Raw genomic sequence first — 20,910 nt, forward strand, 5'->3', positions numbered from 1 at the left:
AATGTGAAACATTAACGATGATGGCATAGATGGAAAAAATGATTAATTCAAATTTAGCAAAGCACCCGAGACAGATCTATGAATGACTTATGGATCCATACAAATTAATGACTAGTGCATTTTACATGTATTACCACATGGCAATTCAATTCAACGAGCGGGTGTGAATCGGGGTGAGAAATAATGAATATTTACCTTGTAGGCTTCAATCTTCAACCAAAACCCAAGAAATATCGAGCAAAACCGCTTCCACCTCCTCTAGCGGATCGATGGGCACCCCTAACATAAATTTGAGATAAATCAAGCTATCAATGGATATTTTCGTGGCCTTAATATAGTTTGACAATCATTAATTTGACTAACGGCCATGACGTAGATGGAAGAAAACATTAACACAAATTTAGCATTTCATCCAACAATAGACACAAAAAAGATAAAAAGAATTATCCCTAAAAACAACACCCATATCGTATTTTACATGCATACGCACACGACAATTCAAATCAACAATGAAGAGTTAAATGGAGAGAGAAATAATGAATATTTACCTTTAGGCTTCAATCTTTAACCAAACACCACAAAAAAATAGAGCAAAACCTCCTCCCCTCCTCGAGCTGATCGGGCAAGAAGGAGAGGCGCCGGTCTCTTCTTGCTCAATCAGCTCGAGTGGCAAAGGATGGAGTATAAGTACTGCTATCGGAACAAAGGTGCCGATTCTAGACCCAAAACCGGCACCTTTGTATTCCCAACCGGCACCTTTGTGTAGGGCATGAAAAGCACTATTGGAAGAAAGGTGCCGGTTATAGAGCAAAAACCGGCACCTTTGTGTGGGGCATGAAAAGCACTATCGGAACAACGGTGCCGGTTCTAGACCCAAAACCGGCACCTTTGTCTTCCCAACCGGCACCTTTGTGTAGGGCATGAAAAGCACTATTGGAAGAAAGGTGCCGGTTATAGACCAAAAACCGGCAACTTTGTGTGGGGCATGAAAAGCACTATCGGAACAAAGGTGCCGGTTCTAGACCCAAAACCGGCACCTTTGTGTATAGCATGAAAAGCACTATTGGAAGAAAGGTGCCGGTTATAGACCAAAAACCGGGACCTTTGTCTTGTCATATAAAAAACCGGCACCTATGTGTGGGGCCTACCAATGGCTAGTGTGGGAGGGAGAATATTAAAGGTGCCGATTTTGGATCGAGAACCGGCACCTTTGTGTAGGGCATGAAAGCACTATTGGAAGAAGGTGCCAGTTATAGACCAAAAACCGGCACCTTTGTGTGGGGCATGAAAAGCACTATCGGAACAAAGGTCCCGGTTCTAGACCCAAAACCGGCACCTTTGTGTAGGTATGAAAAGCACTATTGGAAGAAAGGTGCCGGTTCTAGACAAAAACCGGCACCTTTGTCTTGTCATACAAAAAACTGAACAGTTACAAAGTACGTTTACACCCTTCGAGAAGTTTTAAAAAATCAATTGCAATGTGAAAATTAGAAAAAAAATTAGGTCAATGCACCTGCTGCTGTCTCCGGGAGACCAGAATCCTCCACAGTTGAAGACACGTGACTTTGTCACTGACATGTGGGCCCGATAATCCATGGGCCCACATGTCAATGACAAAGGTACAGTGCATTTGACTCCAGAGAATCTCAATCCGTCTCCAGGAACATATTGTTAAGTGGATTGTTGTTCTCGGATTATCTACTAAATTACAGGGATAAATTAATCATTTAAAAATAAACTTTGCAAATAGCTTAAAATAAGTGGTTTAGGCAAATACAATAGAATACAATTTTTTTAAAATGTATATATTTTTCAAAGAGTGGAACAAATAATTTATATACTTGTTTTAATAATCTCTACTCGCTCCGTCCGCAAATATAAGAGATTTTAAGTGGATGTGACACTCACAGTACAATGAATCTGGACAGATTTTATGTCCAAATTCATTGTACAGGAATAGAAAATCTGTCTAGATTCATTGTATTATGATATGTAACATCCATCTAAAATCCTTTATAATATGAAACGGACGAGTTAATAACCTGAAAAAAATTAAGCCTAAAGCTAGCTTTGTCGCATTGGTTCAATAATCGTATCTCCACGGTCACTCTCTCCGATGTTTTGGGCAGTTCGGAACATATAATCAAATTAGTTGAGATGGTTTTGTGTTTGTGCTTATTAAAGGGCAAAAAGTGAATAAACTTGTTTTGCAGGGATAAACGAGAAATTTCTCCAGGTCCTGATATAGATGTAACCTCGCCTGGCATGGCCTGGCCCAGGCACGGGCTAGGCACAGCCTGAGGCGATTGGGCCAGCACAGCACGGCCGGCACTTCGGGCCGTGCCGTGACAGCCCACGGGCTGCGCCTCAGGCCCAAGCACGGCCCACCAGTAGTTGGGCCGTGCTGTGCCGGCCCGAAGGAACGGGCGGCCCATCGTGCCTTATTTAAGATAAATTTATTTCCCCTTCCTCATCTATGGGCTGTGACACATATATATAGCTAAAATAAGCCTATTAATGTCATTACTCTTTGGCCGTGCCATATAATGTCTATTTTTCCTCCCTATTCTTTGTGTTGTGCCCAGGGTTCCCCTTACCTTTTTGGGGTGGTTACCGACCCCCCCACGGTAAGGTGGTAACCGCGGTAACCGCGCGGTTACCACGAAAAACCGCACAAATTTTGTTTTCAAACATTTGAATTCAAATTTTGCGGTTTGGCTGCGGTAACCTCGCGGTAAGGTGCGGTTACCGCGGTATATGGACGGTTACCGCGAGATGCTGTACTGACAGAAGAACAAAGTGAAGAAAATGCAAAACTAAATGGAGGAACACTTAAATGTCTGTAGAATTTGGGGATAATAACAAAAATATATAGGATACTTTAAAACACAACTTGTGGTTATAGAATAGAAAAAAATCGGCATGACCTTTTATGTATTACGGACTTCAAATCAATTCAACAGTTCATAACATAATAATTCAACAACAACAATCAACAATCTGACATTTGAAAGCTTAAGGATATCCACATGCAGGTGAATGAATAGAGTCCACAATAACAATAGAGTCCACAATATGATGTCCACGATTACAAATGTAGTTTCAATGAAGGAAATAAACAAGTACATACTAACATAGAGCATAGCTATGTGTTCCACCAATTATATGCCATGTTGTCCCTTACATATGGTCGAAAATAAGTCTGTTTCGCATCCCTGAACTTTGTGGCAGGCCGTGTCGGCCTAGCGTGCCGAGATAGCAGCCCAGACACGGCATCACTGTTGGGCCAGGCTGGCAAGGGCACAACTCGAGTCGGACTGTGTCGTGCCTAGGCCGGGCCAATAGGGCCTCGGGCCTTATGGCTATCTATAGGTCCTGAAGTAGTTAGTTTCGTGCTCTGTTTCAGGATCACTGAACGTCTGAACGAAAAAAGAGGGAAGCCAAGCCTCATTCAGGGAATAAGCGAAACGACATATTTGCAAAAGAAAAATAATTTGTAAATAATGCAAAATCACAGTGTGTTTGACTCTTATTCTATGATGAACAATTAGCATATGAGATTATTGGTTTTGATATTTGGAGATTATTGGCTAAGTGGTTTTTGGAGATGATTGGATTTACATGTGATGAATAGGTACTGCTGGAGATCTGGTCTGATCAAACCGGGCAGTGGTTGCCGGTCAGACCGGTGTGCTTCAAGCAGTCAGACCGGCCAACCCACGGTCTGACCGGCCGATTCTGTGTCGGTTTCGGTTTCAGGTTACTTCGTTGGATATCCGTGGATAATTTGTGTTTATAACTTCAAGATGGATACTATGCGTATGTAATACTATTGTTTGCTAATAATGAGTCAAGTTGGAGATAGCTTGGTCTATGAATATGGTTTCTTGTTTGATTCATGTGTAGGTAATCTTGATGCCTCGGGGGAGTGTTGCCGGTGATGGATCGGGAGTCAACTTTGAGATATGGTGACGTCCGGACGGTCAGATATCATGCGGGACACTTAGGCTAACGATGAATGCACGTGGTTGGTGAAGATTCCATATGGCATACGATGGAGATATTGTGTGTGTATGGGATGCAGAGTCGAATTTGGAAGGAGTCCAAATTTGGTATAATTGGAGTTTGTAAAGTTGGTTTCTTGTACGAGAAGGTTTCCTAGTGGGATTAGGACTTCTTGTACGAGTTTGGTTTGAGGATTTAGGCTGCCTACCTCATGTATAAATAGAGAGGGAGAGTGTGGCCTCCCGGTATCGCTTTAGAGAGCATTGAGTTGACAGAATAGTAGGGTTTCGAGTTTAATCGATATTTTCGTGAGGAGTGCTGTTGTTGCACTTTGTAAACACATACAGAAGTAATAAAGTTGTCATCTGCTCGGGTTCGGCAGTCCAACTGGCGGAACACTGGCAGTCAAACCGGCGGCAACACACCGGTCAGACCGGCGGATACATGGCGGTCAGACCGGCGACGGCGACAGGAGGTAGAGGCGACTTCTGGGCGGTTAGACCGGGCGATCTACACTAGTTATACCGACAGCACAGGCGCGGTCAGACCGGCGGATCTACTCCGGCTAGACCAATCTACATCGGATCAGAGGGTAACTTTTAATTCCGCTAAAAGTTTTGGTTTTTGGGTACTACAACCATTCACCCCCTCTGGTTGGCTTACTTCTTGCTATTCGATCCTACAAGTGGTATCAAAGTCTTGTTTTCTTCTTTAGATTTTGACCGATCTAGAGTTTTAGCCATGGCTAACAAGTTTATAACTAAGTCCCATGTTTTCGATGGATTGGATTTTTCTTATTGGTGTGATAAGATGCAATCTTACATTATGGCTGAAGATTATGATGTTTGGCAAAAGGTTTCTCAGCCTTATGTGATTCTCGAACAAATTGATACTTTTGCTTTGAAAACTAAATTTAACAACAATTGCAAAGCTCGCAATATTTTATTGAGTATACTTTCTCGTTCGGATTTTGATCGTGTTTCATATCTTCAAACCGCCAATGAGATTTGGAATGCTTTCAAAAACATTCATCAAGGAACTACAAAAATTAAAGAACTTCGTCAAGGTCTTTTCAAAAAGGAGTACGTAAAATTTGAGATGAAACCAGGAGAGGGTTTGGATGACTATCTTGGTAGATTTAATAAAATTTTGAGTGATCTTAGATCTGTTGATTCTGCTTATGACACTAATTACTCACAATATGAGATTTCTCGCCACTTTTTGAATGGTCTTAACATGTCTATTTGGGAGATGAAGATTGCATATATTCAAAAGTCTGTTGATATGTCCACTTTGACTTTGGATTCACTTTATATAAAACTCAAAACTCATGAAATGAATATTCTTTATCGCAAAGTTGATTCTAATTCTAGTGCTTTGGTTTCTCTCTCGACTTCTTTGGATGTTGGTGCTTCTTCGTCAAATTCTATCGCTCTTGATTTGATTAATGCCATGTCCGATGAGCAACTAGAACAATTCGAGGAGGAGGATTTGGCTTTGGCTGCTAACAAGATTTCTCGAGCTATGAACAATGTCAGGTACAAGAAAAGAGGAGGTCTAACTCGTTGCTTTGATTGTGGAGCACTTGATCACATTCGTTCGCATTGTCCTAAGCTTGGGAGAGGCAAGAAGAAAGATAATGGTGGAGACAAGAACAAGGACGACAAGCCCAAGTCCAAGAGCACATTCAAGGGAAGGAAAACCAAGGAAAATCTCAAGTAGATGTTGAATCAAGTCTACGCCGCTTTTGAGCCACTAAGCGATGTATATGGAGAGAGTGCAGAAGATGAAGACGTGGGAAAGAACATCTCCGGTATTTGCTTCATGGCACATGGTGAATCGGATTCAGAGTGTGAAGACAATGAGGTGAGTTCTCTTAAAGAAGCTATTTTTGTTTTAAGTGCAAAAAATAAGAAGTGTGAGAAAATGTATAAAAAACAAGGGTTTATGATTGAATCTCTAAATGCTGAAATTGCTAGATTGAAATCTCTTATTCCTAATGATGATGATTGTAAAAATTGTGAGGTTTTGATGCATGAAATTTCAAAAATTAGAGATATCAATGTTTCACATGATTTGAAAAATAGATCATATTTTTCTCATGGATTTGCCTTGTACACACACATTTTGGATGAGTTATTTTTAACTAAAAAGTTGTTGAAAAAAATATCAAACTGCCTTTTATGCTAGTTCGATGTTTAACATGATTTGTGCTAAAAAGTTAAAACAAGAACACGATGTTTTGGATTGTTCAACATGCACACTAAACAAGATGAAGCTAAAAGATGCATTAGGTCGTGTTGAGTACATGGAAGAGATTGTAAAATCTGATGAAGCAAAGGTGTCATGGTACATTGTGAAAATTGTGCTAATTTGGAAAAGAAGGTTTCTTATTTGAAAAGTTCTTTGGAAAGATTTTCTGATGGTAAGAAACAACTTAACATAATTTTGGAGCAATCTAAAGTGACTAGCTACAATAGGGGTATTGGTTTTGATGTTCATGTCTATTTCACCAAAAATCAACCTAATGTTTTGAGTATTACTGAACGTGGTGAAATTTTGCCAAAACCAAATGCTAAGAAAAAAGTTTTTAAGTCTGCTGGAATTATGCCCTCTCTTTCTGCAACACTAAAAGAAACAAAAACAAATTTTTCAAAACGATCTACTTGTAGGGAAAAGTACACTTGTTCGTTTTGTGGTAAAGATGGTCATCTTGTTGGTTTTGTTTCTGATTAGCTCGTAAACAGAAAAAGGAGAAAGAAATTGCTTTTGCAAAATCAAAGTGGCAAAAACATGGTTTTCCCTTGGGGAAACCGGTCAGACCGCAGTGTGTTCCGCCGTTCGACCGGCGACCGGTCAAACCAGCAGCTGTCCTTCGGTCAGACCGTGCACCGGTCAGACCGGCGGTACAGACGCAGTCAGACCAGCCCCCGTCAGACCGGCAGTACCCCGACGGTCACACCGGCCTCAGAGAGATTTTTCTAAAATTTCTCAAATGTTATCTCGCGTGGATATATGCCTATTGGATCTACTTGTTGTGTGTTTTAGTACTGGATTCCTAAATTTCTTTTATCTAACCCCAGTACTGAGGCTTCGACAACCCCTTGTGTGTAGGCTTTGGTGGCGAGGAAGGAGAACGTGTGGATTGTGGATTCCGGTTGTTCGCGGCATATGACCAGTGATAAATATTGGTTCTTCTCCCTCAAACAGGCATCCAAGACGGAATCGATTATCTTTGGTGATGCTTCTACTAGTGCTGTTCTTGCTACGGGTTGTGTCAAGGTAAGTGACAAGTTTGAATTGAAAAACATAGCTTTGGTTGCAGACTTAAAGTATAATTTGCTTTCAGTTTCACAAATTGTTGATGAAAATTTTTGAGGTTCACTTTAAGAAAACTGGAAGTAAAGTATTTGATTCTTGTGGAGACTCTATGTTGAATATTTCTCACTATTGAAGAGTGTTTTAAGCGGATTTTGAAAATCCTGTTTCACCCGTGGTAACATGTTTGGTTGCTAAGTTTAGTAAAGATGTGATGTTTTAGCATCGTAGACTTGGACATGTTGGGTTTGATCATCTCACGAGGTTAAGTGGTTTGGATCTTGTTCGTGGTTTCCCTAAACTTAAGTAAGATCTTGATTTGCTTTGTACACCGTGTCGTCATGCTAAGATGGTTGCTTCTTCACATGCTCCTATTGTTTCTGTGATGACGAATGCACCGGGACAGCTATTACACATGGACACTGTTGGTCCAGCTAGAGTGAAATCCGTTGGAGGAAAGTGGTATGTGTTGGTTATTGTTGATGATTTTTCTAAATATTCTTGGGTTTTCTTTATGGCAACTAAAGATGAGGCTTTTATACATTTTCGGGGTTTATATCTTCGATTAGATCTTTAACTTCCTGGTTCTTTAAAAAGAATTCGAAGTGATGATGGTGGTAAGTTTAAGAATGCTTCTTTTGAACAATTTTGCAACAAAGGTCTTGAACATGGAATTTTCTTCTCCTTGTGTTCCAAAAACAAAATGGTGTAGTTGAAAGAAAGAATCGGTCTTCGATTGAGATGGCTAGAACGATGTTGGATGAGTACCACACTCCTAAAAAATTTTGGGCTGAGGCGGTTAAATTTTTAAATGGTTTATACAAGAGAAAGTTTATGTCAAACAACCACTAGGTTTTGAAAATTCTGATTTTCCCAGCCATGTTTTTAAATTGTCTAAAGCTTTGTATGGCTTGAAACAAGCACCTAGAGCATGGTATGATAGGCTTAAAAACTTTTTGCTTGCGAAAGGTTTTCGAATGGGAAAGATTGACAAATTACTTTTTGTTCTTAAAGATGGTGATAATCAACTGTTCATTCAGATTTATGTGGATGATATCAACTTTGGTTGTTCAACTCACGCTTTGGTTGCAGAGTTTACTGAGACTATGCACAGGGAATTTGAGATGAGCATGATGGGTAAGTTATCGTACTTTTTGGATTGCAAATTAAGCAAACACCTCAAGGTATATTTGTGCATCAAACGAAGTATACAAAGGATCTTTTGAGACGGTTCAAGATGGAGAATTGCAAGCCAATTTCAACACTAATTGGTTCTACAACTGTGTTGGATTCTGATAAAGATGGTGAAGCTGTTGATCAGAAGGAGTATAGAAGCATGATTGGATCTTTATTGTATCTAACTACTTCTAGGCCAAACATACAATTTGTTGTGTGTTTGTGTGCACGTTTTCAAGCTTCTCCTCGTGCTTCGCATCGTCAAGCGGTCAAGCGAATAATGAGGTATTTGAATCATACACTTGAGTTTAGAATTTGGTATTCTACTTCATCTTCTATATGTTTGAGTGGATGAAATGCGACAAGCTAATAAAACTATTAGTTTTATTTGGAAAAATAAAATACTCGAAATATACCTTCTGACCCCCGAAGGGGTACCTCTAGTATAGCGTCGCCTTGGAATCCATCCAGTGGGCTCTTCCCACTAGCGACAGGAAAAGTGGTCCACAACCAGTGCCTTCTCGTGTTCCTAAAAGTAGTGGTTGAGAAACACCTTCCCAAATCGAATGGAAGTTTCTCAACCTTTCATTTACCTTTTGGAAGGGGGTTCGGGGGAAACCTTTTGCCCCGAACTGAGCCAAATTTCATGATTTGAAAAAGCATGAAATGTGACAAGCTAATAAAACTATTAGTTTTATTGGGAAAAATAAAATATTCTAAATATATCTTCTCACCCCCGAAGGGGTACCTCCGATATAGCGTCACGTCGGTCACTATCGCAGGATAGGATCCCTTTGGAATCCATCCAGTGGGCTCTTCCCGCTAGCGACAGGAAAAGTGGTCCACAACCAGTGCCTTCTCGTCTTTTGTTGCTCAAGTCTTTAACCTTTTCTTGCCAGGGAATGTCCCTAACATCGAGTTCGAAGTCAGAGTTTTCCGTTATCCCCAGGGGCTGATTTTCTAGATAGGTTCCTATGGCACTTCTTTTGACTGCTACATTAAGGGCAAAGCAACAACCTCTCCTAATTTCAATTGCTAAGGCAGTAGAGATCTGTTTAAGCGAGTTCTATGATGGTTGTCCAACTCTAGACCTTACGACAAAGAAAGAGCCAGAAACCATGTTTTCTATTCCGATGCTGATTTTGCTGGTTGTAGAATTGATAGGAAAAGTACTAGTGGAACATATCATTTTCTTGATACATCATTGATTGCATGGTCTTGTAGGAAATAATCTAGTATAGCTCAATCAACTACTGAATCAGAATATGTTGCTGCTGCTAGTTCTTGTTCTCAGATTCGTTGTCTAATATCAATTTCGAAAGATTATGGTCTTACTTTTGAGAATGTACCTCTCTTTTATGATAATACTAGTGCTATTAACATTGCTAAGAATCCTGTACAACACTCACGCACAAAGCACATTGATATTCGCTTTGACTTTTTGAGGGATCATGTTGAGAAGGAAGATGTTGAATTGACGTTTTTGGATACAAAGTTACAACTTGCTGATATTTTCACCAAACCATTGGATTCTTCTTGCTTTGCCTTTCTTCGTGTTTATTTTTCAATCTATGTGCTTGTAAAGATGTTGCATTATAAATCATATGAAATCTGAATTTTGATTGTTGATTTGAACTTAATTGTAACATCTATGGTTCATGATTATACTTCAGTGCATGCTTGCTATGTTATGGATGGGTTCATCTTCTTCTTATTGCAATACATAACTTGATGTGCTATATGTATGCTAAGCTCTTGAACATTAATGAACATAATTCATATGCTTGCTGAAATCATTATCAAAAGGGGGAGAAGAGATACAAGTGCATGTTTTTCAGGTCAAGGGGGAATTTCTTTCTTTCTAAAGGGAGAGAAGTTTTTTTTTTGAATTTTTGAGCACTCCTTGCTTTTTACCACTTTTATTTTTATTTTTCCAAACACCAAAACATTTTATTTATGGGTTTGCCAGCGTGTTCATCAAGGGGGAGATTGTAAAATCAAAGTGTGTTTGATTCTTATTCTGTGATGAACAATTGGCATATGAGATTATTGGTTTGATATTTGGAGATTATTGGTGAAGTGGTTTTTGGAGATGAATAGGTACTACTGGAGATTTGGTCCTGTCAGACCGGGCAGTGGGTGCCGGTCAGACCGGTGTGCTCAGGTTATTTCGTTGGATATCCCTGGATAATTTGTGTTTATGACTTTAAGATGGATACTATGCGTATGTAATACTATTGTTTGCTAATATGGTTTCTTGTTTGATTCATGTGTAGGTAATCTTGACACCTTGGGAGAGTGTTGCCGGTGATGGATCGGGAGTCAACTTTGAGATATGGTAACGTCCGAACGGTCAGATATCATGCGGGACACTTCCACTAAAGATGAATGCATGTGGTTGGTGAAGATTCCATATGACATACGGTGGAGATATTGTGTGAGTATGAGATGCGGAGTAGAATTTGGAAGGAGTCCAAATTTGGTACAATTGAAATTTGTAAAGTTGGTTTCTTGTACGGGAAGGTTTCCTAGTGGGATTAGGACTTCTTGTACGAATTTTGTTCGAGGCTTTAAGCTGCCTACCTCATGTATCAATAGAGAGGGAGGGTGTGCATCCCGGTATCGCTTTAGAGAGCATTGAGTTGAGATAATAGTTAGGGTTTTGAGTTTAGTCAAGATTTTCGTGAGGAGTGTTGTTGTTGCACTTTGTAAACACATAGAGAAGTAATAAAGTTGTAATTTAGTTTGAGAGTTTGTCGATTTGTATTTGCTCGGAACACCAGCAGTCAGACTGGTGGCAACGCACCGGTCAGTCCAGTGGATACACGGCGGTCAGACCGGCGATGATGACAGGAGGCAGAGGCGACTTCACGGCGGTTAGACCGGGCGATCTACACCGGTTAGAGCGGCGGCGCATGGTCAGACCAGCGGATCTACTTCGGTCAGACCAATCCACATCGGATCCAAGGGTAACTTTTAATTCCGATAAAAGTTTTGATTTTGGGGTACTAAACCATTCACCCCCTTCTAGTTGGCTTAGTTTTTGTTATTCGATCCTACAAATAAAGTTTTTATATATGTATTCTTAGCAATCTAAAAGCAAAGGCTGAAAATAAATAACTCCAAAACCAACTCTAAGAAAATTTATATTTTAGCTAATAAGCATATGCTTAAGCGAAAGGATCTCGCGAACTAAAGCAGTCGGACGAGATGTTTCCTGGAAGCTGCGGTAAATACTAGTACCAATTGAAATGACTAGTACTAATACCAATTACCAAACATAGATGCGAATGCGACTCCATGAGTTTTGTCGGGGGAGCCGAGCCCTTAACTCTATCAATAGAAAAATCTTCGTGCATGGCGTGAGTTGGAATCCTAGAAAAGATCGATTGAGACTCCCTCCCCGGTTCCACGAAGATCTCTACGTACTTGTCTAGTCCAGGACAACTAGGATCTTCCGTTCTGCGTGCGTGGGAGCAGCTGAAACAAAGAAGAGTCTGGTCCGCTCTTCATTCAGGCCCGGCCCACGGATGGATTGAGACCCGATCTGTTCCGATCCTTTGGCATGGGAAATCCTTCCTTTTACTCTCTCTTTTGAATGAGTCATGGTGCGCTCATCAAGAAGGGGAAAGATGGATGGGAAATGCTTGTCAAGCTCGGTTCTTTAAAGAATAGCATCCTCGTCTTCCTAGTGAAAAGCGCATTGGGATTCTCTACTTGTGGTGGTATAGTGCTGCTTTTAGTGATTTGGAGGGTGCCTCCCGTGGGCATGCCTGCTACGCTGATTAAGCGGGTAGGCAGATGGATTGATCTACTCGTTCAACTTGCTACCGCTTCGTGAATTTCTCCTTTTGATGGCAACAAGTTTGCACATTTATAGGTGGCACCTCCCTTTCAGAGATTCCTCGTGTTTAGACGTACGGTAGCAGTAGCGAGCGATGGAAATTTGTACGAACAAGAAAAATATCTCCGGTAATTAATAATTGGGTTTGCTTGCTGGGCCCCTGTACTGCAGTACTAAAATTTACCGGATGATGGTGTGCAAGAATTGCCTAGGTACTGTGCACAAATATGTTTACTAAGAGCATGTAGAATAGCAGGTTATAGATTATCTACACATACACATGTGAAACAGAGAGAAGATAAGAATGCTACAGATTTGAAATGAGTTGCAGCACAAACTTCAAAACATTGTATGAGAGATATGTCAAGTATTAATATCATATATATGTTTATATAAAACTATTGCATAGGTAAGCTACTAGAGTGATTGTATATGATGTGTTAATTTTTAATGTTGGTAGTTAACTATATTATTAAACTTGCTCTAACTTTGTTGCAGCAATTATTATTCAAACTCACACTACATAAACATGTTTTGCAGTTGATCAAAACACAATAAATACATATGCGTAGGAGGTCGCACAACTCTACCACCCAGTGGCGGGTCTAGAAAAATTACACTGGGTGTGTTCATTCTAGCAACTAGGTGATTCCCCGCGCTTTGCTGTGGAAATTACTAAGTAACTTTTAATATATTTTTAAGGAAAAAGTACGAGTTACCCCCTGAACTATCGCGGTCGACCGAATTACCCCCCTTAACCACAAAACTGGACATTCTTCACCCCCAACTGTACAAACCGGACAAATTACCCCCCTCAACCCAATCCGCGGTGGTTTTAGTCTACGTGGCGTACACGTGGCAGTCCAGTCAGCATTCTAATTATAAAAAAATATGGGACCCACCTGTCATACTCTTCCACTCTTCCTCTCTCTTCTCTTTCACTCTTCATCTCTTTCTTACGGGCGGCGGCGTGAGCGGCAGTAGCGGGTGCGGCTAGTGGAGGGCGGCGGTGGATGGGCGGACGGCACGCGGGGGCGAATGGTGGTCTCACGGGGAGCTCGCCGTAGCCCCTTCTCCTCCTCGCCGGAGGAGCTCACCTTGGATCCCTCCTCCTCCTCGTCGTCGGTGCCGTCAGAATCGGAGTCATCGCCAGCGGCTCCCACATCGCAGTCCGTCCCCGCGCACCACTGTTTGCCGCCCGCCGCTCCCGCTCACACCGCCGCCCACTTTCTGCCCCTGCATCGCCCCGTGAGAGAGAGAGTGAAGAGGGAGAAGGAAGCGGAGGACGGTGCTGACGAGGGAGAAGCTGACGTGGGCTTTCCAAGAAGAAGCTTCAGGACATCATTGTGGCCGGCAGCTGCATCCATGTGGAGCGTGTCGGAGCCAGCCGGCGTCGCGCCGTTTGCTAGGAGGAGCTCGGCGATGAGACTCTCGCCGGAGGCCGCGGCTGTCTCGAGCGGGGCCCGCCCGCGGCTCGGCTTGTCAGCGTCGGCACCATACTCAAGGAGCACGTCAGACGAGGCGGCGAACTCCCATCATTTTGTGTAGGAGTGTGTCGAGCCCGTGTTCTCGTCGGTGGAGGGACAGTGGAGGCACGGGCGGCTCTGTGAACCACTCCGCCACCGCCTACGCATCCCGCGCCACCACGCCTCTGTGTCCCACGCCGTTGCCGCCTCCGTATCCCAGGTCGTGGGCCTCGTCGTCTAGCTACCCAGGTCGGGCTCCGCCGCCGTGCGCCGCCGACCGCCCGCCACCATTTTCACCGAGAGAGAGGGAGAGAGTGAGAGTGAGAGAGGTGAAGAGGAGAAGGTGAGATAGTATATATGACAGGTGGGCCCCACCATTAAAAAAAGGAAAATGCTGACTAGACTGCCACGTATATGCCACGTAGACTAAAATCACCGCGGATTGGGTTGAGGGGGGTAATTTGTCCGGTTTGCATAGTTGGGGGTGAAGAATATCCGGTTTTGTGGTTCAAGAGGGTAAGTCGGTCGACCGCGATAGTTCGGGGGGGGGGGGGGTAATTTGTATTTTTTCCTATTTTTAATAATCGAGCTAAAAGTAAAAATAGTATTAGCTATTAACAATAAATAAAACTAGTCTGTCAAACTATGTTAAGAGAAATAAATTTAATAGACTCTGTATAAGATTGTAGATGAAATATGATATCCCACACTTTGATTATATGGATGAAAATATGTTAAGTATTTTAAAAATATTGTGAAAAATAATATGAAGGAAGATGATTGGATGTTGATTTGTGGAATTCAATGAATTATAGATGATGTTGCATGCTTATATAAGTTTTGTATGTAATTATTGTTAGTGAACGATGATGTGGCATTTTTGCACGTTGAGCTTTATAATTATTGTGTTATTATAGTAAGATAGGATTCCTCCACCATATAATTTTTAAAAGAAAACACCCAATTCCAATGACAAATTTTTGTAAATTTTGGTCGGATTTTTCCAAATTCTATTAAAATGTGGTCCATAATTCATAAAAAAATATGTAAACTTCAAAACAACCAATCCCATATTCATTGTCATATTATATAGATTTAGTTTGATGTAAGCATACCTTTTGATCACTTTTTTTGTTCATCTGAACCCACGTCTAAATATTCTCTAGTGTCCGGTGTTTACACTTACATTCATATTATTATCCCCCATCGAGCTCCCTCTCTCTTCTGATTCCTTTCTCTCGTAGTCTCATTGCTTTTGTTAATGCAGACTGCTGGATGATGAGCGCCGGGATGCACAACGAGCTCCCAACGCTTCTCTTTTTTTTTCATCTGTTTTTCTTCATCGTCTTTTTCTTCCCCCGATTTGATTTCCTGTCGATTACAAGACCCAGACAAACCGTGATCACTGTTATGTTCTATTTTCTGGGAGGTTTCTATTTTTATGTTATTTGATTGCATACTACATCTTAATGCTTTTACCAACAAAAAATTGGGGATGCTGGTGCCCACCGGCCGGCACACCCCCTAGGTCCGTCTCTGCTACCGCCTGTAACAAAATGACAATAGGAATCATTTTTCTGATGGGTCTTATAGGAGACCATTTACAAAAATTCATGAGTTCAACATAAAAAAATAACAATTTTAGTTTTGGTCAAACTGTGTGGATTGGGGGTCTGAAACAATTTGTTGTCTAGGCCGTATTCAGTTTCCCCCTATTCCCAATTTTCCATCATATCATATCACATCACATTAAAAACTTTCCTACACACATAAACTTCCAACTTTTTTTTTCCAAACTCCCAACTTTCTTCAGGAACTAAACACACCCCTATCCTATAACGGACATGTAACAGCATTTATATGTGCTTGTGATGTAATGATTGGTGGTAGTAGCTTAGTGCTATTATCTTTATCGCTCTTTATTGTTGCAGTATGTTGATATGCATGTTCGGATGGTGTGTTGTTAATTTTTTTTTCTTATATTTTTGTGTGATTGCCAATTTGCATGCCTTATGCAGTGTTCTTCAATGACATATTTTCATCATACACATTGCACCGCTCAATTGCGAAGATATAGGAGAGCTTCCATGTTTCCATCAAATATATACTAGCCACTTAGTCGTGACTTGCACGACTTTGGATGCTCGCATAGAAACCCTGTATATATAGGTTGTAATATATGACATGATATTGTACTTAAATTTCCTGTTTAAAAAATATATCATAGAACTTGATAAACAATAAGTTAGAACTAAAGTTTAAATAATATGTTCAAGATTTTGATAGACAATTAGTTGAAACTAGTGTTCAATTACTATGCTCAACCTTTTGCCTTTCTTTCCCCAACAATGCACATTCTAGGGCAATATAATACACGCTGGATTTTTTTAAAAAAAATATAAACAGGATTAAAAAGAAAATGGGTAGACTTTGTTTGAGTTCTCCATAGTGTCATCGGTTGTTGTCCAGATATTGCTCATGCTGCATGCGCATTTGGCAGCAGGATTTTCTTTTGTCCTTCAACCAAATAAAAAATGTCACAGCAAGCAAACTTCTTCTAGGTCCTTCTGTACCACATGCTCAAGGACATCTACTCAGCAACATGATGCATAAGGCTCATAGTGGTTGTGCACAAAAAGTATATAGGGCTAGTTTGTTTGTGGTTTAAATTGGCATTACCAATTTTTGTCAATACCAAATTTTGGCAGGGCAAAGTTATGTTTGGATTAAAACTAAAATAGCCTAAGTTAACTATTGAAATGGCCTACTTTCTTTGGCATATGCCAAAATTTGGCTCCAAACCAAATAGACACTAAACACTATTAAAATTGCCAAATATTGTTAAGACCAATTTAGGTCTCAAACCAAACCAGCCCATAGTAGACCTACTAACACTCACTACCAGAAAAAGGACATTCCCTGATAGGGTAAAGCTGAAGTATCTATGATCTATTCAGATTGATGCCAAAATGAATCTTTCCTAAATTTGCTAATGACGGAATTTTAACAAATTGGCAACATTAAATTCTAAATTTTAGTAGGATGTGCTTAATATAATGTTATCAAAATTCCATAGACATTACCAAAATTTGGTAACAAACTAAATATAGCCACATAATTATCAATTTTACCAATTAATGACATGGTTTGAATGACATCAATCTGAACAAGCCCTCGGTCTTGGGTTTATATGTATATAACACAAAATGTCGAAATAGAGTATTCTAACATAACATTGTATTTAGATATTAGTTTACCTTTATTAGTAGTTATTTTAGGATTTTTTTTACCACCTTCAGCACTATGCCTTGTTGAAGAGTTATCCTCAACAAGTCATGTTAACATCGTTGAGTTGTTATTCTTCGTGTTATCAACCCCTATGGAGAACCGTCTTATATACATGGATCATTTATAAAGGTGAAGCCAAACTCACATATAAGCCTACAGGGGCTGCTTACATGGAAGACAAACTCGAATCAGAGAGATTTGTATAATGTATATCTAAATTTTACCTTTGATATATTCAGCAAATAGAAGTCTACGTAAAAAGTCAAACAATAATGGGCTATCATGACTTGCTGGGCCATTGGATTTTTCTAGTGTGCATGGGTGGATGTTTCGGAAGTGTTCAGGTTGAGGCCTCCTGAAGAATCATGATTTTTATTAGGGACTAGCTATATTTATATTTATGACACTATATTTTTTACCAAAAAATATTCGGCATGTATTTATATTGTAAGTCTCTATATTACATATGTAATTTTAGTGTATTTATAATGTAAGTCCTAAAATTACATAAATTACATATGTAAGTTTTAAAGTTACATATGTAAATCCTAAAATTAAGTACCAATTACATATGTAAGTGGGGTATAACTATCGTGTAAATTTGTATAAATATACAATTACAAACAGAAAAACACAGGTGAGTTGGCTAGCGTCGTTGGTTTTCATCCACAAGGTCCCTAGCGTCGTTCGTTTAATTGCCAGTGCTCCAGCGGAATCGGTTCGTATCTGCCCTACTCCTTCACGGATCTCGTAGAGAATCAAGCGGCTCAAAAATCCGACTAGAGCATCACCAACCGATTATCTATAATCTTCCCCAAAAAGAGTTTTTTTTCCTAAACTGGAAATAGAAAGTGAAAAAACTCCTCCCTCCAATAGATAACCTAAATTTAATCTCCAAAACTTAAAAGTGGGCCCTTCTGTTAAATTACCAACAGAAAATTCTGTTTTTTTTCTTTCACGTGCAGAAAGATCACTATCTCCCACGCGCGGGAACTGGAGGAGAGAAGCAGGAGTGCGAGATTAGGAGTGAGTTTCGCGCCCGCATATAAACGGAGCGAGGAATCGGGAGAGGGATCTCCAAAACTCGGTAGGAGAGTAGGGGATCTGTTGGAGCTGTTTTTTTTTTACTAAAATCTCTCAAAATCTGTTTTGGGACTTCGCTGCTCAAAATCAGAAAGCTAGCTAGTTTTGCATGTCAGTTTGATCCAACCGCTGTAATATTTTAAGTGATGCGGCTCATTGTGGTGATGAGAAAGATTCACTACTTTAGATTACACCCAACTCTTTCCCTTGCTTCACGCCTTCTTCACATTCACAAGCTAGCAGCATGAGCCCCGAGTAGGGGTGAAACTGGTTTGGATAGTTTCCATCCGTACATACATATTTTCGGATTCGGAAAAATTCGGTCGGAACTAATCGAAATTTATCGGATTCGGAAACGAATTTGGATTTTTTTTCTCGGATACGAAAACGAATACAGTAAGGGTGATATCTGACGAAATCGGAAAACGGTCAGAAACTACCTGTGATTTTTCATCGGATATCCGGTATATTACATGCGAGCCAATGGGATATTTTTCAGCAAAAAAAAAAAAGAAAAACCAAAACCCTAGCCGGCCGTGCCAGCTTCGCGCCGCCCACCGCCGGCTGCCGCGTGGCCAGCGCCAGATCCACGCCGCTGCGGCCGCCCACCGCCGGCCGTCGCGGGGCCAAGCACCGAACACCTCCCTAGGACAGCGGATCCGGCCCCTCCCGAGGCCGGCGCCACTGGATCCGCAGCCCTCGTCGCCTGCCACTGCCACCCACCGACGTCATCGCCGCCCACCAAAGCCGTTGCCGCAGCCGCTCCCTAGGTCACGGCAGTCAAGCCCGCTGCCTCCGCCCGCCGCGCGGCGCGCCACTCGAGCCCGCTGCCGCTCCCGCCCGCCGCTGCCACCCGTTGCCACCCGCCGCACCGCTCGAGCCCGCCCGCCACCCGCCCCGATCCGCGCTGCTGTGGATGAGACGAAGTGAGAGAGAGAGAGAAGAAAGTGTGTGTGAGAGAGAGAGGAGAGGAAGAGAAGATAAGGTTGGGGTGAAAAAAATTGTGGATTTTTTTTCAATGTAAAAATCGATTTTTTTGTATGTGGCTCTTTAAAACTCATTTTAAGGAACTAAATCAACGTATATGAAAAAGTTGTCAAAATTAACGTTGTATAACTTATTGAGATCTACCATTTTTCTTTTGATCATTTCTCCATCCGAGTTTGATTAAACTATATAAAATTTGAATTTTAAAATATAAGAAATTCAAATAATTTTTCGGATAGTAAATGATTTCAAATGAAAAAATTTTCAACAACAAAGTTGTATAACGCATCAACATCTACAACTTTCGTTTTGGTCATTTTTTTATATGACTTTGTTTGAACCGTTTGAATTTGAATTTCAAAATATGACAACTTCAAACAACATTTTGAAATACTAAATGATTTCAACTGAAAAAGTCATCAACAACAAAGTTATATAACTCATCAAAATCTATAACTTTTATTTTGGTTATTTCTTCATCCGATAAAGTGATAGTAACATTCTTTACAAAATTTACATCTATCTCTTATAGTTCTGTAAACTAAGAGAGATATGTAAATATTGTGAACAATGTTATTATCATTTTATCGGATGAAGAAATAACCAAAATAAAAGTTGTATATCTTGATGAGCTCTACAACTTTTATGTTCATGACTTTTTCAGCTGAAATTAATTACAGCTTCAAAATATTATTTGAAGTTTTAAAATTCAAAATTTTAATTGATAAAACAAAGTCACAAGAAAAAAAGGCCAAAATAATAGCAGCAAGAACACAATAACATGATAGAGCATAATTTTAGAAACATTTAGGGAAAAGAATCATCCAATTTAGAGTTCATATAAGTGAGGTAAACTAGTTTCAAATTTTCATATTTTATTTTTGCATACAGCTTCTTAAGTCAACCGTATGGAAAAAACCATATAATCCCTTTTCCATGCCCGTGCTTTGACCTACGCCTAAGTTAATGTCGATCCAAAGGAAGCCATTTAGATCTGAGTTAAGGAAGGAAGTTAATTTAAGCAAGAGAGCGATAGGATAGATATAAAGCTTAGACCAATAGGCATCTTAGGAAAGCCGAATTGATTTTTCCATGCGGGTCCTTAAGTGGTCCACATACAAACAAATGAAAAAATTCAATTCTGAAAAATAACCACTCAATTTTCAAAAACTTTCAATTGAAATGTTCAACCCAAAATTTAAAATATTCAACCAATTTTCAAAAATTTCAATGTGTTTGCGAAAATTTCAGTGATACACATTAATTTATTTGTTTCATGATAACATAAATTTATATGGAAAGTAAACACAACATTTTCTATCTCCCCCTTGTCCTTATAAGTAGAGATAAAATTTGAAAATGCTGATGTTTTGTTTTTAAAAACTAATGGCTACATCTCTTTCTCGATTTAAGAAGCTTATTTTGAGGGATCTTGATATTTTGATAATTATTCGTTACTGTATTCGCTCCGTATCTGTATTCGATAATATTCGATTCCGTTTTCGTATCCTTGTTTCCGATTCCGATTTCGATTCCGAGAAAAAATATAAAAACGAATATGATATAGCTAGTTTCCGACCGTATTCGATGCATTTTCATCTCTACTCTTGACTCTTGGCTGCGGAGTGCTCGAGGGGGCTGGGCCACCGGAAAACTTGTATGCACAGGGCGTGCTTCTGCGGGAGGAGGTCGTAACGCTAGATGACGGCGGGGAGAACTAAGCTGCTGCACAAGCAAATGTTG

Source organism: Oryza glaberrima, chromosome 3 (assembly GCF_000147395.1).
Source record: "Oryza glaberrima chromosome 3, OglaRS2, whole genome shotgun sequence".
NCBI classification, from domain to species: domain Eukaryota; kingdom Viridiplantae; phylum Streptophyta; class Magnoliopsida; order Poales; family Poaceae; genus Oryza; species Oryza glaberrima.